This window comes from Lepus europaeus, chromosome 22 (genome assembly GCF_033115175.1).
Source record: "Lepus europaeus isolate LE1 chromosome 22, mLepTim1.pri, whole genome shotgun sequence".
In the NCBI taxonomy this organism is placed as follows: domain Eukaryota; kingdom Metazoa; phylum Chordata; class Mammalia; order Lagomorpha; family Leporidae; genus Lepus; species Lepus europaeus.
The window spans coordinates 3401691-3427854 of record NC_084848.1 but is presented as its reverse complement, the minus strand read 5'-3'; the positions used below and the strand labels follow the sequence as shown (position 1 = coordinate 3427854).

The 26164-nt window shown below is 53.4% G+C and overlaps 1 long non-coding RNA gene across 2 annotated transcripts in view; it reads left to right on the top strand.

The window, feature by feature from the left end:
• The first annotated feature begins 2933 nt into the window (after positions 1-2933).
• LOC133751363 (uncharacterized) overlaps positions 2934-26164 on the top strand; it is a 39780-nt gene continuing 16549 nt past the window's right edge. Inside the window, exons 1-2 of one of the 2 annotated variants that reach the window (XR_009864811.1) lie at positions 2934-3521; positions 5095-5190. This is a non-coding gene — a long non-coding RNA (uncharacterized LOC133751363). Of the gene's footprint in view, positions 3522-4718; positions 5191-26164 lie in introns of those variants that run through there. The other variant, XR_009864810.1, reaches the window with a different exon arrangement.

Sequence of the window (26164 nt, the reverse complement as noted above, 5' to 3'; positions counted from 1 at the left end):
GTTGTGATATGAAAATAGCAATGGTTCCTTATTAATGGACAGCTGAAGATTAAAGGACTCAAACACATAACAGGCTTAGAACAGTGCCTCCTGTATGGTGAGCGCACAATAAACCTTTCATTGTCATTTAAGTTACAGCTGTGACTGTTGTCATCGAGATGTCATTTATCGTCTTGGTCACGTAGGAGTCCTGACCCACGTCTCACAGGTGACTGAGCAGGTGCTCAGAGAGGCGTGAGAGCTGCTATGAATGGGACCCACTGAAACAAACAAAAATGCAAAGTCAAGATAGACAACTGGCCGGCGCCGTGGCTTAACAGGCTAATCCTCTGCCTTGCGGCGCCGGCACACCGGGTTCTAGTCCTGGTTGGGGCACCGGATTCTATCCCGGTTGTCCCTCTTCCAGGCCAGCTCTCTGCTGTGGCCTGGGAAGGTAGTGGAGGATGGCCCAAGTCCTTGGGCCCTGCACCCACATGGGAGACCAGGAGAAGCACCTGGCTCCTGGCTTCGGATCAGTGAGATGCGCCGGCCGCAGCAGCCATTGGAGGGTGAACCAACGGCAAAAAGGAAGACCTTTCTCTCTGTCTCTCTCTCATTATCCACTCTGCCTGTCAAAAAAAAAAAAAAAAGATAGACGACTTCAGTTCTGGGCACGGAACCAAGAATTCTGTGCAGCAGTGGGACGTGACCCACCCAAGGGAAGAGGGAGCCCCAGGGAAGGCACATCGTCCCTAAGGGGTCATCCTGGAGTGTGGGCAGTGAGAGCGGGAGCTGAGGACTGGCTGAGGGGCACAGGGCAACACAGATGGTTAGAATTCTCCATGCGAAAGTACGGCGAGCTGGTGTGAGTTAAACTTACGGCTTGTGGAAGCGGCAGACAGGTTCCCCAGTACTCGTCGAAATCTCTTAATCTCTTCCCTTCCCTGTTTTTTTTTTTTTTAAGATTTATTTATGAATTTGAAAGTCAGAGTTAAACAGAGAGAGAAGGAGAGAGAGAGAGAGAGAGAGAGAGATCTTCCTTCTGTTGGTTCACTCCCCAATTGGCCACAATGGCCGGAGCTGTACTGATCCGAAGCCAGGAGCCAGGAGCTTCCTCTGGGTCTCGCACACGGGTGCAGGGCCCCAAGGACTTGGGCCATCTTCTACTGCTTTCCCAGGCCATAGCAGAGAGCTGGATCGGAAGTGGAGAAGCCGGGACTCGAACCATCCATATGGGATGCTGGCACTTCAGGCCAGGGCGCCAACCCACTGCGCCACAGCACCAGCCCCCCCCCCCCTTTTTTTTTCAAACTATTTCCTGCCTTGCTGTTTCCAAAGGGCCAGTTGCAACACCTCTGAGTCTCACCACGGGGGCATGAGAATTGGTGATTGTCTCCCCTTCTTGGGACAGAATCTTTGCCCCTTGAGCTCAGGTGGCCTGCAGCAGTGCATTGGGATGGCGCTGGTGTACGCCACTGGATGCCCTCAGGGACATGGTGGCTCTGGTGCTGACGTGCTGGGCTGTGCCGAGCATAGGCTGTGTTCCCAGCACGGTCAGGCTCCAGAATCTGCGCATGTCCCACAGGGACGGCTGTCACTGCCCCTTCCTCCAGGGCTCTTGGTACCTCCTGGGTGCTCCTCTGCTCCTGCGGCTGCCTGTGCTGGAGGCCAGACGGGCCCTCCCAGGCGTGGGCATCCACACACTCAACTTGAGCTCTGCCCCACAAGAAGGCATTGTGCTGCGCAGGGTGATGCCGACGTGAGCCGCCTCCCGCACGGCACCTCCTAGCTGGGTGACCGCTGGCAGGTCACTTCGTGGTCACGATAGGACGCGTGGTGCTCTTGCTCAGATGTCACATCTGGGGGAGGCCGTCTCCCTGACCATTTCCTGTCCCGCACGCCACACTTCCTGTCTCCTCCCACAGTGGTGTTCATTTGCCTTCTTCATGGCCGCGTCTCCACACCTAGACCTGGTGACTGGCTCAGGGTGGGTGCTCACAACTTTTGGGGGACCAAAAAGGAGAGGTGCTAACGGTCCAGGGGTCGGGGTTTGTACCCACGCCCGAGGAGCGCCGGTGTGTGCAGTGCAGGCGGCAGGGTGCTGGGCGTGGGAGATACATGCAGTAAGCGCTGGCCGATATGGCTGTCACGTCTGATCCACAGGACCGCTGCAGGTGTGTGCAGGCGTGTGCCGAAGCGTGCCGAAGCGTGCCGTGAGCGCCATGTGCTGGGCGCAGCAGGTACGCTGTGGGTAGTCCCTTCTGCTCAGTGGGAACTTGCTCATAAATGTTGCGCTTTTCATTTTCACACCATCCGGGAGGGGGGAGGTCTGGTTGGATGATTGCCCCCTGAGGCTTGGGGAGGGTACGGGGCTTCCCAAAAAGGCAGGTGGGAGGCAGATTCCAGCCTGGTGGTCCCTCATGGAGGCCCCACGCCGACATTGTCATGTCCTTGTGACATTACAGCTGTATGTAGCATATTTTTTGGCACCTGGGTCACGGCACGACCATGTGCCGAGCGGCTGCTGGGGCCGGTCCGGGAGGCTGGTGAGGAAGCCGGCAGTGCGTGATTGGTAAGGGCCGGATCCCAGAAAACACTCGGAACATCCAGACCCCGCGGATAGACTCCCCCGAGAGCAGTCCCATTTCATGAAATGAATTTTCGTCTTCCAGAGCGCATCCCGTTAGCTGGGTTTCTGTTTTCCAGGGCACTCGTTTAAGCTTTGATGCCTTGTCCAGAAAAGGACAGATCCCACCAATGTCCTGCCTGAAGCCCATCCTCCCCGAGAGCCTCGGCTTGGCCTGAGCGTCGAGATGACTGTTTCTCTCTGGGCCCGCGGGGTGGGTGGCGGGGTGCCGGGCAGGCAGGGGTCCTGAGGACCAGTGGGGAGTCCTGGGCGCCCTCGTGTTGGACCCGGGAGGGTGTTGCTGCCCTCATTCTACAAATCGCACAAGCCGGGGCACAAGACAGAGAGGCCAGGTCACGTCTCTGCAGTTACACGGCTCTGAGTGCCTGCTGGGGTGGAACCTGGTCTGTCTGTCTGTCTAGCACCACAGCTCGGGCACAGCGGCCGAGGGGCAGAGGCTGGGCGGGGGCTGTCTCCCTGGTTGCACTGAGGCTAGGGCGGCGAAGCAGGCTCAGCGTGGGCGTTGACCCCCCTAGCCAGGGGTGAGGTGGGCTCTGCAGTGGGAGCATAGCTGCTCCAGCCGTGGGCTCATGCTGCCTTGTGGCCATGAGCACGGGGGCGATGGCGGCACAGAGTACAGGGCTCCGGGTTCGAGTCACGGCCCCGCCCCACCCCAGCCCTTCCCCGTGGGCGTGTTCTCCATTGAGCTTGGATATCTCACTCTCTGCTGTGGCTTTTTTCAGTTCTCAGCTGAAACTTCCTGCAGAGGCCCAGTGAGCCACTGACCCCTGGGAAGCATTTGTTTAAGAACGCGAGTGAGCATTGAGATCTTAGACGTGCCGGAGGGCCAGGGAGGTGTGCAGGACAGTCTGCTGATTGCGTTCTTCTAAGGTAGAAGAGACAGGCTGGGTGAGAGGTGAGGAATGGAGGTATTTTATGGATTTATTTATTTGAAAGAGTTACACAGAGAGGAGAGGCAGCGAGAGAGAGGTCTTCCATCCCCAATTGGCTGCAGCAGCCGGAGCTGTGCCAATCTGAAGCCAGGAGCCAGGAGCTTCTTCCAGGTCTCCCACGTGGGTGCAGGGGCCCAAGCACTTGGGCCATCTTCTACTGCTTTCCCAGGCCACAGCAGAGAGCTGGATGGGAAGTGGAGCAGCCGGGTTTTGATCTGGCACCCATATGGGATGCCGGCACTGCAGGCGGCGGCTTTACCCACTACACCACAGCGCTGGCCCTGACGAGTGGTTTTAATAATTGGTGAGACAAGACAGGTATTGCCAGGGACAAGGACGGGAATGGGTCGTGAGCGAAGGATTGTGATGAATTCTGCACAACCGAGGGACGTAGGAAAAGAGACCAGGACGGTCAGTGGCTGTCGATTTTCTTATTAAAAATGAGAGGATCGTGGTGAAGCCAGGGCCGCCAAGCTGCCACGAGCAACCAGCAGGTGCACAAGACCCTCTCTTCCTTTGACTGAGGCCCATGTGCCACACGTGAAGCACGCTGGGGCTTCCCTGACCGAGGAGGTGACCACAGGCAGGTGAAAGCGGGGCTTCGTGGGCGTCCACTGCGTAGGTCCCAGTGCACGACTGTGTGAGCCACGCCAAGGAGGCCCCGCGGAGCAGCGATGGCAGAGGGCCCACGCTCAGCTTTCTGTCCAGGGAGGCTCCCGCTTGTCCAGGGAGCACACGCGTTAACATCCCCTTCCGCTCTCAGCGCTGTTCCTTGGGGTGTGCTGAGAGGCCCTAAGCCCTGCAGGTGCACAGCACGCCCTTACCGAGCGTGGCTGCGCTCCTCGTAGGGCTCAGGGTGGGGCCCTTGGCTCCCCGCGACCTTTGCCCTCCAACCTGGGAGCCATCTTTCCACTCGGTTTAGAAGGCGGAACCCCGCTGGTAGGCAGTGGGGCTGTGGGTAGCAGGAAGCCTGCTGTGGGCAGAAGCGGCGGCAGCCGTTGGCGTGGGCCCAAGGCCGGTGTTGAGTGTCTTTGTGGTACACGTAAGGGAATTCGGTGAGTGGGGAAGCGGCAGGATGAAAGGCGGCTGAGCTTGAAGTTCCATGAGCTCGGGCTCCCGGTTGGTCCCCTCGTGCGCAGCTGCGAGCCGTCCAAAGCTGCTCTGGATAAGAAGCCTCGGAGGACCTGGGCAGCATTTCTGTCCTGGGTTAGTGCCGGCTGCCCGCCTGTCTGTTGTGTGTGAACAGTAAGTAAAACGGCAAAAAGGGCGAAGGGGAAACCGTGAGAGTGCCTGGGCGCAGGCTGGCCGTTACTCTGCATGTCTGGGCCCCGGGCTGGCCCCCTGGTGCTCCCAGTGCCCCCTGGCCTTGCTGGTGATTAGAGTGGGGCAGGGGTGCATACTGAGATAACAGACAGGTGGTAATGCTGCATTCGGGCCAGCAGTGAGATTGGGGTTAACCGTGTTCTGCTGACCTCATGGTTGTTCTAGAAGACCCAGGTTTGGTCAGTCTTCTTAGCATCTGCCTCGTGTCCACAGAACGGGGACCCTGGAGTGGACGCAAGGACCCTCTTCAGACAGAGACCCTGCTGTGCCCTGTGGCAGAGGAGCCCCGAGCCCAGCCATGGAGTGCAGGTCAGTGTTGCTTGGAGGCCGAGTGGCCAGTTCACGGGTGGGTTGTGTTATTAAACCTGAGTGGACACGCAAATGAAATCAAAGATGACTGAGCACAGGCCAGCCACAAGACCGTCCTAAACCAATGCCACTGGGCATAGCTCCACCACACTAAGACAGTACCGCCAGGCTGTTCCCTGTACGGAAAATGAGCAAAGGAAAGGAGAAACTTAAACAGTCAGACATTTCATGTACGTCATCTGCCTGTGTGCAAGGTGCTGCACCGGGTGACACCGGGAGTTGGTCTTGATGCAACAAGTTTTTCCTGTGCGCATCTTCCCCTCCTCCTGTACATGTCTGCACGTGTGTCATATGTTCTGTCTTCCCTCCTTTCTTGTCTTTGACCTGGGTGATGGGTTCATGTGTGGTTGGTGGCCCAACCAAGCACTTGGGCCATCCTCCACTGCTTCCCTGGGCCACAGCAGAGAGTTGGATGGGAAATGGAGCAGCTGGAACTAGAACCAGCGCCCATGTGGGATGCCGGCACTGCAGGCGGCGCCTTTACCCGTTGTGCCCCAGCGCCGGCCCAGGTCGTGGATTTGTTAATGAAATGTGTAAATGAAATCAAAGGGGATCAGGTGTGGACTAATTGAAGCAACATACCGTGATCCAAGACCCGCGAGTACACACCTGGCACGCCGGAGACAGTAAACGTGTCTATGGTGTTTCATGATTTGAATTCACATTAGTTTGTGCACCGTGTGCTGGCACTTCCTCCCGGTGGCGTTTGGGATGCCCCTCCGTGAGGACGGTCCACGCAGGGAGACGTGGTACTGGAGCTTTCTGTGTCGTGGGTCTCCTTTCATGGACTTTTAAAAAAAACGCATAAATAAGACATGGAAGGTCGGTGGTTAGGGAGGAGGGCGCTCCTAAGGCAAGGCTGTTAGTGTAGCAGCCGAGGGTCGGGCAGGACGGTCTCCGTGCCTCTCTGGCCGCTGTTCGCATCGCCGAGCTTGGCGACGCCATCGTTGGCCTGACCGTTTGGGCTTCGTATGGCTGGATAGGATACTTATAAAGAAAATTCAGTAGTGGTTGGTAGTGTTAATTTTTTTAAAATCTTTATTTAATTGTAAGAGAGAGAAAGAGAAAGAGAGAGGAGCCTTCCGTCCCCTGGTTCGCTCTTCAAGGGCCCACAGTAGCAGAGGCTGCACCAGGCGGAAGCCAGGAGCCAGGGTCTCAGTCCCGGTCTCCATGTGGCGTCCGTCTGCTGTGTGTTCGAATTTTCTCATTCGGAGGCGGCTGGGCCACCCTCGACACAGCTTTCACTTCTCCCCTTCCTCCCCCACTCGCTGGGATGGACCCAGAAGTGGGCCTGGTGTTGCTTGTCCTGCTGACACGGGCACAGCCCACTTGGCCTGCGTGCAGCAGCCATCCAGCCTGCGTGGACCAGGCAGCTCCCCTGGCCTGCTCTGCACCCCACTCGCATTCCGTGCAGGGAGCCTGCTTGGCGTGTGCCCTGGGCCACAGTCCCTGTTGTCCCTGTGAGGCTCACGGCCTTCTCCCGGGGACCTGCAGCTGAGACCTGCGTCCCCTGTGCTGTGCCCACTCTGTCTACACTCGCCAACACCCTGAACCAAACTCGGTCAGGGATCCTAGAGAGAGGCTGTCTTGCTGTCCTGGTTGGAATAAACCAGACTGAGCTGGGAGCCCCCAGGGCATCTGCCGGTGCCAACGCCGTTCCTGGGCGAGGGACAGCAGGCCACAGGTGAGACTTTGGGCACCAGGCTGTCCACCAGGACAAATACGTGGCCCGTGACAGCCAAGCCACCTCTCCTAGGTGCCTGTCAGGCCAAGGCCAGAATTTATAGCCACTGTCTTAGAGAGAGACCTCAAGACAAAGCTGGACGAACACGTAGCGCTGACTATCCTGGAATTTGTTCGTCCAAGGTCTATGTAAGAGATGTGTTGGGTAAGGAGTTAGTGTTCTTGGTTTGCACGGCGCCGTGTTGGATGTTGATTTTAGTCCTAAAAGTAAATAATTACATAAAGGTATAAAATAAATAAAAGACCAGGCACGGGCTGGCGATGAGAATGGTCCAAGGATAAAAGGATCGCGGTTGCTCTAATTTTGTCTGCCTGACCCAATAAAAACAACCTGGCCGGCCTCGTCCCTTCCACAGCTGGTTTGTGTTTCGCTGTGGATGTGCACAGTCCATGTAAACATTCACTCAGGCAAGAAGCACGAAGGCCGGCGCCGCGGCTCACTAGGCTAATCCTCCGCCTGCAGTACCGGCACCCCTGGTTCTAGTCCCGGTTGGGGTGTCAGTTCTGTCCCGGTCGCTCCTCTTCCTGTCCAGCTCTCTGCTGTGGCCCAGGAGTGCAGTGGAGGATGGCCCAGGTGCTTGGGCCCTGCACCTGCATGGGAGACCAGGAGAAGCACCTGGCTCCTGGCTTCGGATCGGTGCAGCGCTGGCCGTAGCAGCCATTGGGGCATGAACCAACAGAAAGGTGACCTTTCTCTCTGTCTCTCTCTCTCTTACTGTCTAACTCTGCCTGTCAAAAAAAAAAAAAAAAAAAAAAAAAAAACAAAAAAAAAAAACAACCAGCATGAAGGAATGAAAGAGAATGTTCTTGTTGTCCTCGTGGGGAGAGATGGGGATTACGGTTGTGCGTGCATGGACGGTTCCTTACGTGATGAGTCAGGGTCCCAGTAGACCACTGACGCATCTCCCACGAGTCGGGGATCGTGGCTACCTGGTCAGGTTCATCAGAAAGCGTTCCCGACCGGGCCCGAGGGGCGAGCGCATCCCAGCACTGTCCCACGGAACTCTCCGCACGCCAGGGGCTGCTGTGTCCAACATGGTGGCTACTGTCTGCACGTGGCCACTGAGCGCTTGCATTGTGGCTCAGATGTATCGGTTTTTGTTTGGCTTCCCTTTTATTATTTTAAATTTGAAGTCACATATGGCTGGGGGCCACTCCACTAATCAGTCGTGTTGGTGGCTGGTTCACAGGATTTGGGGTGTGTCACCTAAGAGTAAACACATAACTAATTAAAGGGGTCATCACAGGCTGGTGATACAGGGTCCCCAGAGACAAATCCTATCGTGAGTCTAGTTCTGTACAATACGGTCTCACTGGCAAAAAGTCTTTTTAAAAATAATTTTATCTTTTCATTCCATTTACCATGAAGATTTATTTTTTTAAAGATTTCTTTCTTTATTTGAGAGGCAGAATTATAGACAGAGAGAGGGAGAGACAGACAGAAAGGTCTTTTATCTGCTGTTTCGCTCCCCAAAAGGCCACAACGGCTGGAGCTGGGCTGAAATCCATGCCATGTTTTCATATGCATTTTCCATGAACTTTTTTGAAGACCCCCGTGTGCATGGATTTCAATAGTTTTTCGCAGCACAATGAGCTTTTCCCTCATATACTCGAAATATCGAAGGAGGTGCACAGATCCATTTATGAGAATGTGATACGAGCCGAGGACCTCAAGCATTGTCATTTAGCGCAGTTTCATGAACAATACAGTAAGGCCATTTTATTTGTGTTGTTGGCATCTTGATATTCCACGTTAATTGTACCCCATTGTCGATTTCAACAGTCTCCACCGGTGGAGATCTGTGCTGTTCCCGCTCGAGAGGGTAGCTCCTAGGAAGACTGACAGCTCTTATTGGTATTCCATTGCAGAGTTTTTGTAACAGCTTATTGTGTCATCTTTGAAATACAGACGAGTTAAGAGAACGAGGGCTCGAGGTGGCCTAGCGCACGTGTGAGATTGTTGGCAGGCACGAATGTGGGTGGCTTTGTTGCAGAGAGGAAGCGCGCATTACTGCTGGGGCCGGAAGCCTGCAACCACGCGCTGTCCGGTGGAGTGGCCGCTTGCCGAGCGCCTGCTGAGCCCTCGGGCTATGACGCAGCCAACTGCGAGGGGGTCTCATGAAGAGCGCTCAATCGAGAAAACTCGATTTAAAGGAGATGCGAGCTGTTTCGACAGTTGCATCGGATTCAGTGCTTAAGTTTTGTATATTTAAGTTACATGTACAATGATGTTGATTAAATGTTGTAATGTTAGTATTTTAGATACAGTGTGCTACATAGTCAAAAATCAATTTCACCTGCTTTTGCTTCCATCAAACTCAGAAGTGTATTGTGTCCTGCATTGTATTTTACTATGTGGTGCTGCTGTCGTCCCATGAGATACGTAACTTTTTGTAATCTATGGGTATGAATTGCCTCATCAGCTCAATCAATGAATGAGTCAATTAAAAGTAAATAAGTGAATAAAAATAGAACAGTAAAGCACGCACTGAAAGTGCATGTTTGGAACAAGGATTGTTTTAAATATTTTTATAAGGCAACGAAACCGTAAACAGTGTAAGCTGCGTAACCTCTTTGGACTGGGGACAGGTGAACAGATGTGTGTACAATCACTGCGGTTGTATTGGATCAGTGGTGTTCCTCGTCTTTATTCATTTAAAGAAAATGACTTACATGAACAAATACCTGGGGAAGTCGTTCAGTGGGACGGGTTCAAGCGTGGCCAATGCTGACTGCACGTAAGGTAGGGAGCAAAGGCGCTGGTTCATCCACGTGGGTCTACTGAAACCCGCTGCAAAAGACGCCAGTGTGTGGGAGTGAGCTTGTCGCCGGGGTGGATCTTAGACGGCCACGGCTCTTGGTAATTGATTAGGCTGTTATTTTGTAAGGGAATCAGTGGCTAAATTATTAAGTTGCATAAATGTATAAATAAACTTAAAAATAGATGAAAAGGGTGCTTCATTCATTTTTCAATTGATTTAATAGCCTGTTTTTTTTCACTGATTCCACATTCTGTCTTTAGTAAAGATTTGGTTTTCCAACTTATTGGTGAGAAAAAAAACACACAAAAAGGTAGCAAATGTTGACAGTAAGGTAAAATGAGAGGCTCCTGGATGTCCTTTGCTTAATATTTAAAATTTTGGACAAATCAAAGATTGAATAAAGAGAGTCAAGCACAGACCATGTGAGTGTAGGGTGGGCACAGGCTGTGTAAGTATAGGACAGGCATAGTGTGTGAGTGTAGAACAGACACAGCTGTGAGAGTGTAGGACAGGCACAGGGTGTGAGTGTGGGACAGGCACAGCTGTGAGAGTGTAGGACAGGCACAGGGTGTGAGTGTGGGACAGGTACAGGGTGTGAGTGTGGGACAGGCACAGGGTGTGTGAGTGTAGGACAGGTACAGGGTGTGAGTGTGGGACAGGTACAGGGTGTGAGTGTGGGACAGGCACAGAGTGTGAGTGTAGGACAGTCACATGGTGTGAGTATAGGGCAGGCACATGGTGTGAGTGTAGGATAGGCACAGGCTGTGGATGTGGGACAGGCACAGGGTGTGAGTGTAGGACAGGCACAGGGTGTGTGAGTGTAGGACAGGCACAAGGTGTGAGTGTAGGACAGGTACAGGGTGTGGGTGTAGGACAGGCATGGGGTGTGGGTGTAGGACAGGCATAGGCCATGTGAGTGTAGGTCAGGTACAGGGTGTGAGTGTAGGACAGGTACAGGGTGTGAGTGTGGGGCAGGCACAGGGTGTGAGTGTAGGACAGGCACAGGGTGTGAGTGTAGGACAGGCACAGGGTGTGGGTGTAGGACAGGCATAGGCCATGTGAGTGTAGAAGAGGCACAGAGTGTGAGTGTAGGACAGGCACAGGGTGTGAGTGTGGGACAGGCACAGGGTGTGAGTGTAGGAGAGGCACTGGGTGTGAGTGTGGGACAGGCACAGGGTGTGAGTGTAGGACAGGCACAGGGTGTGGGTGTAGGACAGGCATGGGGTGTGGGTGTAGGACAGGCATAGGCCATGTGAGTGTAGGTCAGGTACAGGGTGTGAGTGTGGGACAGGCACAGGGTGTGAGTGTAGGACAGGCACAGGGTGTGGGTGTAGGACAGGCATAGGCCATGTGAGTGTAGAAGAGGCACAGAGTGTGAGTGTAGGACAGGCACAGGGTGTGAGTGTGGGACAGGCACAGGGTGTGAGTGTAGGAGAGGCACTGGGTGTGAGTGTGGGACAGGCACAGGGTGTGAGTGTAGGAGAGGCACTGGGTGTGAGTGTAGGACAGGCACAAGGTGTGAGTGTAGGACAGGCACAGGGTGTGAGTGTGGGACAGGCACAGGGTGTGAGTGTAGGACAGGCACAGGGTGTGGGTGTAGGACAGGCACAGGGCGTGTGAGTGTAGGAGAGGCACAGGGTGTGAGTGTGGGACAGGCACAGGGTGTGAGTGTGGGACAGGCACAGGGTGTGAGTGTAGGACAGGCACATGGTGTGAGTGTAGGACAGGCACAGGGTGTGAGTGTAGGACAGGCACAGAGTGTGGGTGTAGGACAGGCACAGGGTGTGAGTGTGGGACAGGCACATGGTGTGAGTGTGGGACAGGCACAGGCCATGTGAGTGTAGGACAGTCATAGGCCATGTGAGTGTAGGACAGGCACAGGATGTGGGTGTAGGAGAGGCACAGGGCGTGTGAGTGTAGGAGAGGCACAGAGTGTGAGTGTGGGACAGGCACAGAGTGTGGGTGTAGGACAGGCACAGGGTGTGAGTGTAGGACAGGCACATGGTGTGAGTGTAGGACAGGCACAGGGTGTGGGTGTGGGACAGGCACAGGGTGTAGGTGTGGGACAGGCACAGGGTGTGAGTGTGGGACAGGCACAGGGTGTGAGTGTAGGAGAGGCACAGGGTGTGGGTGTAGGAGAGGTACAGGGTGTGGGTGTGGGACAGGCACAGGGTGTGAGTGTGGGACAGGCACAGGGTGTGAGTGTAGGAGAGGCACAGGGTGTGGGTGTAGGAGAGGCACAGGGTGTGAGTGTGGGACAGGCACAGAGTGTGGGTGTAGGACAGGCACAGGGTGTGAGTGTAGGACAGGCACATGGTGTGGGTGTAGGACAGGCACAGGGTGTGAGTGTAGGACAGGCACATGGTGTGAGTGTAGGACAGGCACAGGGTGTGAGTGTAGGACAGGCACAGAGTGTGGGTGTAGGACAGGCACAGGGTGTGAGTGTGGGACAGGCACAGAGTGTGGGTGTGGGACAGGCACATGGTGTGAGTGTGGCCTGTGCCTGTAGGACAGTCATAGGCCATGTGAGTGTAGGAGAGGCACAGGATGTGGGTGTAGGAGAGGCACAGGGCGTGTGAGTGTAGGAGAGGCACAGAGTGTGAGTGTGGGACAGGCACAGAGTGTGGGTGTAGGACAGGCACAGGGTGTGGGTGTAGGACAGGCACATGGTGTGAGTGTAGGACAGGCACAGGGTGTGGGTGTGGGACAGGCACAGGGTGTAGGTGTGGGACAGGCACAGGGTGTGAGTGTGGGACAGGCACAGGGTGTGAGTGTAGGAGAGGCACAGGGTGTGGGTGTAGGAGAGGCACAGGGTGTGGGTGTGGGACAGGCACAGGGTGTGAGTGTAGGACAGGCACATGGTGTGAGTGTAGGACAGGCACAGGGTGTGGGTGTGGGACAGGCACAGGGTGTGGGTGTAGGACAGGCACAGGGTGTGAGTGTGGGACAGGCACAGGGTGTGAGTGTAGGAGAGGCACAGGGTGTGGGTGTAGGAGAGGCACAGGGTGTGGGTTTGGGACAGGCACAGGGTGTGGGTGTGGGACAGGCACAGGGTGTGAGTGTGGGACAGGTACAGGGTGTGAGTGTGGGACAGGCACAGGCCATGTGGGTGTAGGACAGGCACAGAGTGTGGGTGTAGGACAGGCACAGTGTGTGAGTGTGGGACAGGCACAGGGTGTGAGTGTAGGACAGGCACAGAGTGTGAGTGTGGGACAGGCACAGGCTGTGGGTGTAGGACAGGCACAGGGTGTGAGTGTAGGACAGGCACAAGGTGTGAGTGTAGGACAGGCACAGGCTGTGGGTGTAGGACAGGCACAGGCTGTGGGTGTAGGACAGGCACAGGGTGTGAGTGTAGGACAGGCACAGAGTGTGAGTGTGGGACAGGCACAGGCTGTGGGTGTGGGACAGGCACAGGGTGTGGGTGTAGGACAGGCACAGGGTGTGAGTGTAGGACAGGCACAGGGTGTGAGTGTAGGACAGGCACAGGGTATGAGTGTGGGACAGGCACAGGGTGTGTGAGTGTAGGACAGGCACAGGGTGTGAGTGTGGGACAGGCACAGGGTGTGAGTGTGGGACAGGCACAGAGTGTGGGTGTAGGACAGGCACAGGGTGTGAGTGTGGGACAGGCACAGGGTGTGAGTGTGGGACAGGCACAGAGTGTGGGTGTAGGACAGGCACAGGGTGTGAGTGTGGGACAGGCACAGGTTGTGAGTGTGGGACAGGCACAGAGTGTGGGTGTAGGACAGGCACAGAGTGTGGGTGTAGGACAGGCACAGGGTGTGGGTGTAGAAGAGGCACAGGGTGTGAGTGTAGGACAGGCACAGGGTGTGAGTGTAGGACAGGCACATGGTGTGAGTGTAGGACAGGCACAGGGTGTGAGTGTAGGACAGGCACAGGGTGTGAGTGTAGGACAGGCACAGGGTGTGAGTGTAGGACAGGCACAAGGTGTGAGTGTAGGACAGGCACAGGCTGTGGGTGTAGGACAGGCACAGGCTGTGTGTGTAGGACAGGCACAGGGTGTGAGTGTAGGACAGGCACAGAGTGTGAGTGTGGGACAGGCACAGGCTGTGGGTGTGGGACAGGCACAGGGTGTGAGTGTGGGACAGGCACAGGGTGTGAGTGTAGGAGAGGCACAGGGTGTGAGTGTGGGACAGGCACAGAGTGTGGGTGTAGGACAGGCACAGGGTGTGAGTGTGGGACAGGCACAGGGTGTGAGTGTAGGAGAGGCACAGGGTGTGGGTGTGGGACAGGCACAGGGTGTAGGTGTGGGACAGGCACAGGGTGTGAGTGTGGGACAGGCACAGGGTGTGAGTGTAGGAGAGGCACAGGGTGTGGGTGTAGGAGAGGCACAGGGTGTGGGTGTGGGACAGGCACAGGGTGTGAGTGTAGGACAGGCACATGGTGTGAGTGTAGGACAGGCACAGGGTGTGAGTGTAGGACAGGCACAGGGTGTGAGTGTAGGACAGGCACATGGTGTGAGTGTAGGACAGGCACAGGGTGTGGGTGTGGGACAGGCACAGGGTGTAGGTGTGGGACAGGCACAGGGTGTGAGTGTGGGACAGGCACAGGGTGTGAGTGTAGGAGAGGCACAGGGTGTGGGTGTAGGAGAGGCACAGGGTGTGGGTGTGGGACAGGCACAGGGTGTGAGTGTAGGACAGGCACATGGTGTGAGTGTAGGACAGGCACAGGGTGTGGGTGTGGGACAGGCACAGGGTGTGGGTGTAGGACAGGCACAGGGTGTGAGTGTGGGACAGGCACAGGGTGTGAGTGTAGGAGAGGCACAGGGTGTGGGTGTAGGAGAGGCACAGGGTGTGGGTGTGGGACAGGCACAGGGTGTGGGTGTGGGACAGGCACAGGGTGTGAGTGTGGGACAGGTACAGGGTGTGAGTGTGGGACAGGCACAGGCCATGTGGGTGTAGGACAGGCACAGAGTGTGGGTGTAGGACAGGCACAGTGTGTGAGTGTGGGACAGGCACAGGGTGTGAGTGTAGGACAGGCACAGAGTGTGAGTGTGGGACAGGCACAGGCTGTGGGTGTAGGACAGGCACAGGGTGTGAGTGTAGGACAGGCACAGGGTGTGAGTGTAGGACAGGCACAGGCTGTGGGTGTAGGACAGGCACAGGCTGTGGGTGTAGGACAGGCACAGGGTGTGAGTGTAGGACAGGCACAGAGTGTGAGTGTGGGACAGGCACAGGCTGTGGGTGTGGGACAGGCACAGGGTGTGGGTGTAGGACAGGCACAGGGTGTGAGTGTAGGACAGGCACAGGGTGTGAGTGTAGGACAGGCACAGGGTATGAGTGTGGGACAGGCACAGGGTGTGTGAGTGTAGGACAGGCACAGGGTGTGAGTGTGGGACAGGCACAGGGTGTGAGTGTGGGACAGGCACAGAGTGTGGGTGTAGGACAGGCACAGGGTGTGAGTGTGGGACAGGTACAGGGTGTGAGTGTGGGACAGGCACAGAGTGTGGGTGTAGGACAGGCACAGGGTGTGAGTGTGGGACAGGCACAGGTTGTGAGTGTGGGACAGGCACAGAGTGTGGGTGTAGGACAGGCACAGAGTGTGGGTGTAGGACAGGCACAGGGTGTGGGTGTAGAAGAGGCACAGGGTGTGAGTGTAGGACAGGCACAGGGTGTGAGTGTAGGACAGGCACAGAGTGTGAGTGTGGGACAGGCACAGGCTGTGGGTGTAGGACAGGCACAGGGTGTGAGTGTAGGACAGGCACAAGGTGTGAGTGTAGGACAGGCACAGGCTGTGGGTGTAGGACAGGCACAGGCTGTGGGTGTAGGACAGGCACAGGGTGTGAGTGTAGGACAGGCACAGAGTGTGAGTGTGGGACAGGCACAGGCTGTGGGTGTGGGACAGGCACAGGGTGTGGGTGTAGGACAGGCACAGGGTGTGAGTGTAGGACAGGCACAGAGTGTGAGTGTGGGACAGGCACAGGCTGTGGGTGTAGGACAAGCACAGGGTGTGAGTGTAGGACAGGCACAGGGTGTGAGTGTAGGACAGGCACAGGGTGTGAGTGTGGGACAGGCACAGGGTGTGTGAGTGTAGGACAGGCACAGGGTGTGAGTGTGGGACAGGCACAGGGTGTGAGTGTGGGACAGGCACAGGCCATGTGAGTGTAGGACAGGCACAGGGTGTGAGTGTGGGACAGGCACAGGGTGTGAGTGTGGGACAGGCACAGAGTGTGGGTGTAGGACAGGCACAGGGTGTGAGTGTGGGACAGGCACAGGGTGTGAGTGTGGGACAGGCACAGAGTGTGGGTGTGGGACAGGCACAGGCCATGTGAGTGTAGGACAGGCACAGGGTGTGAGTGTAGGACAGGCACAGGGTATGAGTGTGGGACAGGCACAGGGTGTGGGTGTAGGACAGGCGCAGGGTGTGGGTGTAGGACAGGCACAGGGTGTGGGTGTAAGACAGGCACAGGGTGTGGGTGTGGGACAGGCACAGGGTGTGAGTGTAGGACAGGCACAGGGTGTGGGTGTGGGACAGGCACAGGGTGTGGGTATAGGACAGGCACAGGGTGTGGGTGTAGGACAGACATGGGCACGTGAGTGTGGCATTGCGTAAACCATGCAGCTGGATCTCTGCACTGTAAGCAGGGATGTAAACGGAGAAGTTGGCAGCTACTCACAGAAGTTAATTCCTGCTTTGTTGTGATTCATGAATACTGATTAAGTAATTATTAGTCCATCAATGAATAAATCAATAAACAAATATATAAATGAATAAAGAAAAAAACAGTCCCAAGCTTAAATCAATCCTGAGAGCCCCAGGTGTCCGACTCGGGGCTGTAGATGAAGCTGTCATTCTGAGGATCGTTATAAAATGAGCCCAGTTCCCCGTCTCAGCGGGACAGGAGTTGCAGCCAGGTGTGCAGACCTCTTGTCCCGGGCTTTTGTGACTGTGGGTATCGGATTCTGTTACTGGTCCATCTGTGCTGAATAGATGAGGAAACACAGCAGGGAGTGATAACTGGGCGATCCTGAGAGTGTGTACTTGGATGTACGTTATCACCAACATAGTTCTGCCGAGCTGAGACCCAGTAAGCAAATAGGTCAAAGCTGCTCCCGTTGCTTCGGGACGTGCGGGCAGGTGGGTCTAAAAGTCAGTGTTGCTTCTGGGTCAGTGTGTGTCACTTTATTAAGAACTTTTTAAAACTTTTTTTAAGATCTATTTATTTTATTTGAAAGTCAAAGTTACACAGAGAGAGGAGAGAGAGAGAGAGAGAGAGAGAGAGAGGTCTTTCATCCGCTGGTTCACTCCCCAAATGGCCACAACGGCTGGAGCTGTGCCGATCCGAAGCCAGGGGCCAGGAGCTTCTTCTGGGTCTCCCACATGAGTGCAGGGGCCCAAGGACTTGGGCCATCTTCTCCTGGTTTCCTGGGCCATAGCAGAGAGCTGGATAGGAAGCGGAGCAGCCGGGTCTCGAACCGGCACCCATATGGGATGCCGGCGCTTCAGGCCAGGGCGTTAACCCACGGCGCCACAGCGCCGGCCCCATTATTAAGGGAAAAAAATGGGAAACAACAAGTGATTGCAGAACCACCTAACCAAAAGGAGATTCAGAGCAGCCCCATGCGAAGAAGGTGTTGTGATTAAATTCGTTCTACTCCGCGCGTTTCCTCAGGACAGCTGGCTTCCCTGTGGGTCCTGAGTCCCGGGCGGTGGTAGAGTGACAGAGCTCCGGAGTGTGTGGGTGGTGCCGCTGTAGAGGCCGTGGAGGGAGGTCTTACTCGGCAGGCACAGGCTCGGCCCGGTAGGACGGCGTCGTTTCTGCAGTCAGTGAGCAGGCCGAGCTCTGCTCTCAGGTCCGGGAGTTCTGCTTCTGCCGTGTGGTTCAGACCGTGGACCTGGTTACTTTTGCATTGACTTTGGGAAAATGAAAACGTGAACAAACTGTCCCCTCAGTAAGTGAGGAGCAGAGAAGCGAATTCATATTCCTCCCGGAGGGTCAGGCGGTGGTGGTCCTGAGGCCGTGTCAGGATGAGAGGAGGCCGGCGCCGCGGCTCACTAGGCTAATCCTCCGCCTGCGGCGCCAGCACCCCGGGTTCTAGTCCTGGTCGGGGCGCCGGATTCTGTCCCGGTTGCTCCTCTTCCAGGCCAGCGCTCTGCTGTGGCCCGGGAAGGCAGTGGAGGATGGCCCAAGTGCTTGGGTCCTGCACCCCATGGGAGACCAGGAGAGGCTAATGCTAACGATCTTGGCTTTTACCTCTGTGGGTAAGGAGAGAAGAGATTTAGGTAAGTGACAGCTGGAGTTTAATGTTCTCCCGCTGGGAGGTTGGTTTGTGGGTGCTGTAAATGGATACATTCATAAGTAAGGCCACATGGCACCAGCATGGGCCAAGGGCTAGAGTGGGCTCAGACCTGGGATTTACGATGAGCTTGATTCCGTCCTACGAAATCCAGTACAAACGATGCTGGGTGTTGCATTCATGGTTAGGGCTGCTTCACATTCTGTTTTAGTTTTGCCTTGTGACTCATTTGAAGTCCTCATCCATTGGTAGCGACCAAGGCTATTAATGTGTTGAGGGAGGACTGAGAGTTGGGATTCTCGGTGATGTGTTGCACCACGGGCCGACACGGACCCTGGGTGGGCCTGGGGCTGGAGTGAAGGAAGGATGTTGCTGAACTTACGTGTGCAGAACACGGGAGTGTGTCTGTGCGAGTCTGTGTCGCGGAGTGCAGCTTCATCTATCAGCCGTGTGGGCAATGGGCATACAGACCATCATTAACACTATCCAAGGGTGTCGCTGGGCTTTTTAGTTAAGTGAGAATTTATCAATTATTCCTAGTGAATCAATAAGTGAACAAATAGCACATAAATGTAAATAAAGGAAGATTAACGCATCAATTAGAGTCCAGTGGCAAGTGTCCTGAGATACTGATTACTAATTACTTAGAGATTAACTTTGACTATTCGAGATTTATTAGGCAGAATAATCCTGCTTAGTTCCTCTGAGAGAGAGGCGTGTAGGGCGAGAGTCAGGCCGATCTGCTGCTTAGCTCTCCCTGTGGTGACTCGTGGGACAAGTGCGCCAGCGCAGGGGTGGGTGCCTGTCCACGCGAGATACGGCCAGGTACGCAGGCTGCAATGCAGCAAGGGTCGTCGCCCGTCGCTCCTGTTTTCACAAGTGTGAAGCCCCTAACTTAACTTCCTCACTGGTGGCCATAGCGGACACACCCTCTTCTGTGAGAGTCCACCGTATTGTTTTGGATGGGTGCTGGGTAGCTGGCTATTGGTTTTTCAAGAAAAGAAAGAACTCACTTACATTAAAACTGGTCGTGTGGCTAACTGCTTTTGAAGCCAAGGCCAAGCATGGGCTACTGTTGTGAACGTGGCAGGAGGAATTATGACCGGATGTTATTTTTAAAAACACAGAGGATCCTGTTGATATTGGTGGCAGTGAACGCGTGGCCAGGTCCTGGGATCTGCCGCTGGGCAGGTCCAGGGTCTGGCGCTTCCTCTCTTTGATGCACTCTGAGAAGCGAGCGAGTGAGTGAGCTCAGACCCCAGGCGGGCACAGGAAGGAGCAGGGCCCACGGAGCAGGCCTAACGGTTTATCTGTTTTTCCAGGTGAGGTGAAAGGAAGCCGGAATCGTCTCTAGACAGAATGTGTGCATCGCTATTTCAGTTCTGGCTTCCTAGTCAGTTTCATTCTTTTAAAAATGAATATTCAAATTCTTTAATTAAATAAAAACCCACAAGTGAGTCAGTCAGTGCATAAATTAGGGTAACTCTGCGCTGCACGGATACGGTCGCTTAACCAAGATTAATGAGGCTGGGGTGTCTCTGTGGTTAGGGAGTCGTTAGACGGATGGCTGTAATAGTCACATTTATTGCTCCTGTGTCGAGTGGTAGATTTAAGTGTTCATTATATTAAAAATTAAACAGTAAATAAATCAATACATAACAAGTAGTTATTCTTGAGTCAGTAATGAGGACGTGATAGGGACCAGGGTTTGTGATTAATCCAGCCCCTCGTGGCTCGAGTCCATTAAAAGAAGTTAAGGCCACGCTGTTGCATTTTTAATAAAATGTGCATTTTGCTTCCCAGCACGAGAGCTCCGTAGCTGAGTTAATTGTTCAGTGATAACAAAGATGTTGGTTTTTAGCTTTGTGGGCAAGGTGCGTAGAGCCCGCCTGGGTGACGAATCCGTCTCGGTGGTGTGGGTAGCGTGGTTAGCACTCAGCAAAGGGCAACACAGAGAGGCCTTGCCGGGACCGGTTCTGGAAAGAAACCAACGCGCCTGAGGAGTCCCGGTCAGCACCGCTCACGTCTGCTCAGCACGGTGGAGGGTTTTATTCATTCTTGGAAGTTTTTAATGTCACGTGTTACCTTGTCCCATGGTGGGTGAGGAAGACTGTGGCCCGTCCCTTCCTGAGAGGGGAGGAGACCTGGAATGGTCTAGCATCCAGTGTTTCCCGAGTGCCGACATGGTGCCACAGGCGGAACATTCCATAGATGGCCTCAGGTTGCAGTCCAAATGCAGGTGCACTAAAAATGCCACAGAATCCTCTCCCTCTGCGGTGTAAGGTGTGTTGCAAACATACATGATCCGTGCTCAGGCCTGGTCCCAGCCCCAAGAGATCCTCATTGTATGCACGCGACTATGCCGATGGGAGAAGCACTCGTGGCCCCCGGCCTCTCGGATGAGGGTTGCCTGTCGCTCTGTAGCAAAGAACACGGACGGTAAACGTTGGCTGTTTATCGCAGATTCTGTACGGCTCGCTGGGCAGCTTTGCGTAAGGTCTGTTGTGAGGTCAAGGACGATGCGAGGGGGAGGTGCAGTCTGAGCGGCTGCCCCGCCCTGGAGGCCTGCTGCGGTGGCCCAAGAGCAGTTCCGCGAGCCTCCGTTCTTCCCTGTGTGCAGCTCCCCTGAGGACGCCTGAGTGTCCTTACGGCGGAGACGCCCACCGAGGACAGAGGGAGGCGGGCCCTCACTGCGCTGGATGATCTAGCTCCAGGAGGCACCCTCCTCTGCTCACAGTGTTCGGTTGCATGGGAAGGGAGCGTGGACCCTTAGGTGTCCCCTTGGGGGCCGCGTACCACGAGTGGAGTATCTTTGAAATGTGGATGAGTTACGTAAAAAGAGGGGCGAGCGTGGACATCTGCGTGTGTAATGCTGAGACCCATTGCCAAAAAGACGCAGCTTCTCCATCGTGGTAGAGGCCTGTGGGTGGTCTTAGTAATACCCCAGTGCCGTTCTCAGGTGTTGGGTTCGTGTACATCGACTTCCACATTGTAAGTAACTCAATCGATGAATGAAAACCAAAGTTACGGGTGAATGCAAGTGTGGCCGCCCTGACCAGTGACGAGCGTTCTGGGGTGTCTGAGTCAGTGATTTGGGTTAAACCCTGTAACCCTGAGGTCCCTTAGCAGCTAACGCCTCTGTAATAAACGCAACGTTAGGAAAATTCAGGATTTTGTTCATAGGCTATTAAGTAAGGTTCATCACTGTATAAATTCATAGATGAGTAATTAAGTCAACACATAAATGAGTGCCCTGGCTGTGAGAGTTTGTAATGCATCGCTGAAACAGTCAGTCCCCGCCTCCATTGATGAGATGTGCTGCCTGTTTGGGGAGGGAGCGTAGTGAGACAAGCACCTCGGAATCCGTGTACTTGTCCTGTGCTGTTTAAATGGCGCTGCTTGCTTGTTGACAATAAAGATGTTATCTCCGTGGTTATGCCTTGGGTGTGATGAGGCTGCGTCCCGGTCTCTGATGCACTTTCTGTAGTCACAGACGTTGCTCATGTGGCCAGTGGATCTAGAAATCTGTCCGCACTTGAAACAGTTGTTTGGGGAGGGCAGTGCAGCACTCCTTGGCCTCGCAGCCCTGGCCGCTGGGCCAGGTGTTTCTTTGTTGTGTGGGGTTGTCCTGTGCATCGGGGGGTGTTTAGTGAGTCCCCGGCCTCGGTGTGCTAGAGGCCAGCATTGCAGCGGTCAGACTTCTCTTCTGACCTTGGGAGATGCTCACCGGGGCCGACACTGCCCCTCGAGTCGAGCACACAGGGCTGAGTGCAGACCACTGGAGAGTGTGTGTCATCCATCCAGTTGTACCTTCCTGAACCTCAGATAAAGGGGAAAAAACCCAACAAGACCAAAAACATCTAGGTCCTTCCCACGCGGGGTCAGATTCCTGAGTGGAGTTGAGTCCCCAGACCCAGGAGTAAACGAAGCAGTGACTGTGTAAGCAAATGCGAGGGTTCCTCTAAAGCTGTGGGAGGTGAGCTCAGAGTGTGAAGTCCATGCAGCTCTGCCTATAACATGCGTTTTCAGCAAACTCTTTGAGGACCCCGCGTGTGAGACTGTTCACAGGCAGAGTGGCCACAGGGCTTGAGACCACAGTGACAGGTGTTTGCAGCAGTCGTTTCTGGTTCTTGTGGTGGGTGTAGATGAGCCAGTAATACGCCAGACTGATTAAAATACAACCCAAATCAAGCCTCTAGAATAACTGAGTACCATCCCGCAAGCGTCCCTGGCGGGATTTAAATGTCGGCTGTTCTTTCTTAAATCTGCATTATTCCATCCAGTGCGCGCACCACGCCTGATTTAATTATTCTCCGAGGTGAAAATCAGGGCCATTAATTCTGCATGTGAAATGATAGGAGTGGATCTAAAGTAATAGCCAGCGTTTATGTTCTTGATACTGGGGAATTTGTTCATGAAGGTTTTATATCAGAGAAATAAGGGGCTACTCATTGAAATAAAATTAAAAAGACCTGTTTGGGTCATTTATTGTATCCTACTTAAAATATGAACAAATAAAATATCACAGGGCACGCATAGATGGGCGATGAGTATGGGTTTGCTGAGAAGCGTGGGGTTAGTGAGCCATGTGTTGGACGCACCTGCTCATTGCAGAAGCGTGCAGTCTGTACGCATTGTCTGTCTGCAGCAACTTCATGGATTTTATTGTTAGGACGTTGGGGTTTGTGTCTGCTGATTTTATTCTTGTTAGTGGGTTAATGAATAAGTCAGTAAACAAGAATGCAAATGAATGGAGAAAGAGTTTTGAGCCAAGACCAAGTTTTATTAGGCCCTGTGGCTCTGAGTTTAGAAAAAGACAACGACCCTATTATTTCTATGGGAAATGAGCACATAGCAGAGCTAGAATAAGATTTTGTTTTGGGTCTGTCATGCGTCTTGAGTGCATACTATGTTTTTGTAAGTCAGTGCATGATTAAAAGAAATATATATGAAGATGAGAATGGCTCTGATTTTACCGGGGAGGAAAGTATGTCGTACAGAAAGGGACAGGATTCGTACAGTTTGGTAGTGCTGAGTTCTTCCAGCTTTACGTAAACGTCAGTATTTTTGTTCGGGAGCTGGTTGCTGTTGCTTTAATGCTCCCCCTTTTTTCTTTCTAAGACTTTTAGAGCAGGTTTAGGTTCACAGCAGACTTGAGTGGAAGGCACAGGAGGTTCCCGTGTTGGTCCTGCTAAGCCTCTCCTCCGTGGACAGCCCCGACCAGAGGGGTGCTTTTGTTACGGCGGGCACGCCGTGGTCATCCCAGACCCCTAGCATTCCTTGGTGCTGTGCATTGCATGGGTTCCCACAGACGTCTGACGATGGGCACCCACCATTGCAGAATCACACGGAGCCCTCCCTGCCCCGGTTCTGTGCTGCACCCGCTTATCCCTCCTCCGCCCGGCCACCGACCCCTTTGTCCCCTCTCAGCTCCCCTTGTCCAGAATGTGCTATCTGGAGTCAGTGTGCACCATTCCAAGTTGGCTTCTTCTACGAGGAATATGCATGTAAGTTTCTTCCGTGGCACCTCATGACGTGGTAACTCATTTTTCTGTAGTGCTGGACAGTAGCCCACTGCGTAGATGAACCTCAGTTTGTGCATCCGCTTACCCACCGAAGGGCGTCTCACTAGTTCACCAGTTTGGGCAATTGGAAGTGAAGTTGCTCTCAATATGTGTGTGTGGGTGTTCGCACGGATGTAAGTTTTCTACTCCCTTGGGTGTGTAATTGCTGTAGTATGATAGGAGTGTGTTTAGATCTGGAAGAAATGACCAGACTGTTCTCCAGTGTGCCCCTCCACAGGCAATGAATGAGAGCCCCGGTCGCTCCACACCTTGCCGCATTTAGAGCTGTCCGTGTTCTGCGGTACCCTGCCTGTTTAACTTGCATTTCCACGACGGCACACTGCGTGGAGAATCTTCTCCTGTATCTTTGTTGGTCAAGTGTCGTTTTCTTACTGTTGAGTTTCTAAGGGTCAGCTTGTATGTGCTGAGTCCTTTGTCACTTTGGTCTCTGTAAGCGTGTTTTTCAGTCTGTGTTCATTTGATGTTCTCTTTTCCCTGGAGAGCAGGAAGGTTTGCTGTTAACGAGATCCAGCGTATCAGTGCTTCCTCTCACAGATGGTGCCTTTGGTATGGTATCCTCTCCAAATCCAAGGCCATCTAGAGTTTCTCTTTTGTTTCCTTTCAGGAGTTTTATTGTCTTGGGTTTTACATCAAGGTCGGTGATCCGTTTGGCGTTAAATTTTGTGAAAAGTGTGAAGTTTATCGAGATTCACTTTTTTTTTTGCAAGTGGGTTTCCCAGTGATTCCATCGCCATTTGTCCACAGACTGCCTTGCTCCACCACACCTCCTCCGTTCCTTTGTCAACGATCGGTGGACTCCAGTGGGTCTGCCTCAGCGCGCTCTTTTCTGTCCCGTTGACCTGTTTGTCTACTCTGTTGGCAATGCCACAGTGTTAACGCTGCTTTTCAGTCCATCTTGGATACGGGTAGTATCAGCCCGTGCTGTGTTCTCCTTCGGCGTTGTGTTGCTGTTCTGAAATCGCTCCTCCATAGAAGCTCTGGGGTGAGTGTGTCAGCCTCTGGGGTTTCACTGGGATTGCGTTTAATCTGCAGACCAGGTCTAGGAGATCTGATATCTTGGCGTCCGTGCACTGGCAATTCCTCCACTGAGTTCTTGGATTTGGTTGATCAGAGTTCTGTGGTTTTCCTACTCGTACGTCTCCCTTTCCCCAAGCCCGGGATCCATAACCGCCAGCTAGTCTCTACCTCTCTGAGTTCAAGTCGTTTAGATTCCACGTGTCAGTAAGATCCTGCGGTCTTTCTCTTTCTGTGCCTGGCTTATTCACTTAACACAATATTCTCCACAATAATCGGTTTTGTTGCAAATGACAGAATTTGTTTCTTTGTAAAGGATGATTAATATTTCGTTGCATTTGAGGGTACCTCAGAAAATTCATGGAAAGGTAGAATTGAAAGATAAGTTTATTTTGGGGCAAAATATGTTGAAATCCATGCATAATTTTTCTATAATATGCATTTTTTTGAATGTTGGAGGACTCCTTATGTGCGTAGATGTCAAGTGTTTTTTACCCCAAATTAACGTTTAATTCCACCTTCCATGAACTTGTTGAACTACCTTCATGTATCAGCCACATTTCCTTTATCCATTGAAAACTACTTAGGTTGACTTCACATCTTGGCTGTTGCGAGTGACGCTTCAGAGATCACGGGGCGTGATTTTCATACACCTTTGGCTATGTAGGCAGAAGTGTGGGTACTGGGTTATTTTGTAGTTTTTCATGTCTTCTTAAATTTATTTCATCAGCAGTTTATACTTTTCAGCTACTGGCCTTTCACTTCCTTGGTTAAATTTGTATCCAAGCATTTTATTATTTTTGGTTGCTATTGTAAATGGAATTATTTTCTTAATTTTCTTTTTGATTAGTTAGTTATTAGTGTACACAAGCACTACTGATTTTTGTCTGTTGATTCTGTGTCCTGCAGTTATACTGAATCGGAGGTCAGTTCTAAGAGGTTTTCAGGGTGGTTTCAGCATTAGGATAGTATCACTGGGAAATACAGACAGCAACTCTTCTCGTTTTCCTACTGAGACGTCTTTGACTTCTTTTGGTCATGCATTTAAAGCCATCAGTTTCTCTCTACAAATGGTTCCACTGCAACCATTTATTTTTGAAAAGGGAAGACGATAACATGCGTGGATAATTGTTTGGGTGCAGTTAGGGATACATGTTGACAGTGTGTCCTATGGAGAGAGTGACCGCTGGCCAGATGGCGTTCGCTGACCTTTATCAACAGCCTGAAGGGCTCTGTCTCTGAGGAGGAGAGAGCAGGCGTCAGACTCATTGAGGACTTATTTCTGGTATCATTGAGGACTTGTTTCTGGTATCGTTGAGGACTTATTTCTGGTATCGTTGAGGACTTGTTTCTGGTATCATTGAGGACTTATTTCTGGTATCGTTGAGGACTTGTTTCTGGTATCATTGAGGACTTGTTTCTGGTATCATTGAGGACTTATTTCTGGTATCGTTGAGGACTTGTTTCTGGTATCGTTGAGGACTTATTTCTAGTACCTTTGCATCCACAGGTGATGACAATGATTTGTTATAACTGTGTCAATAAAACCCTTTCT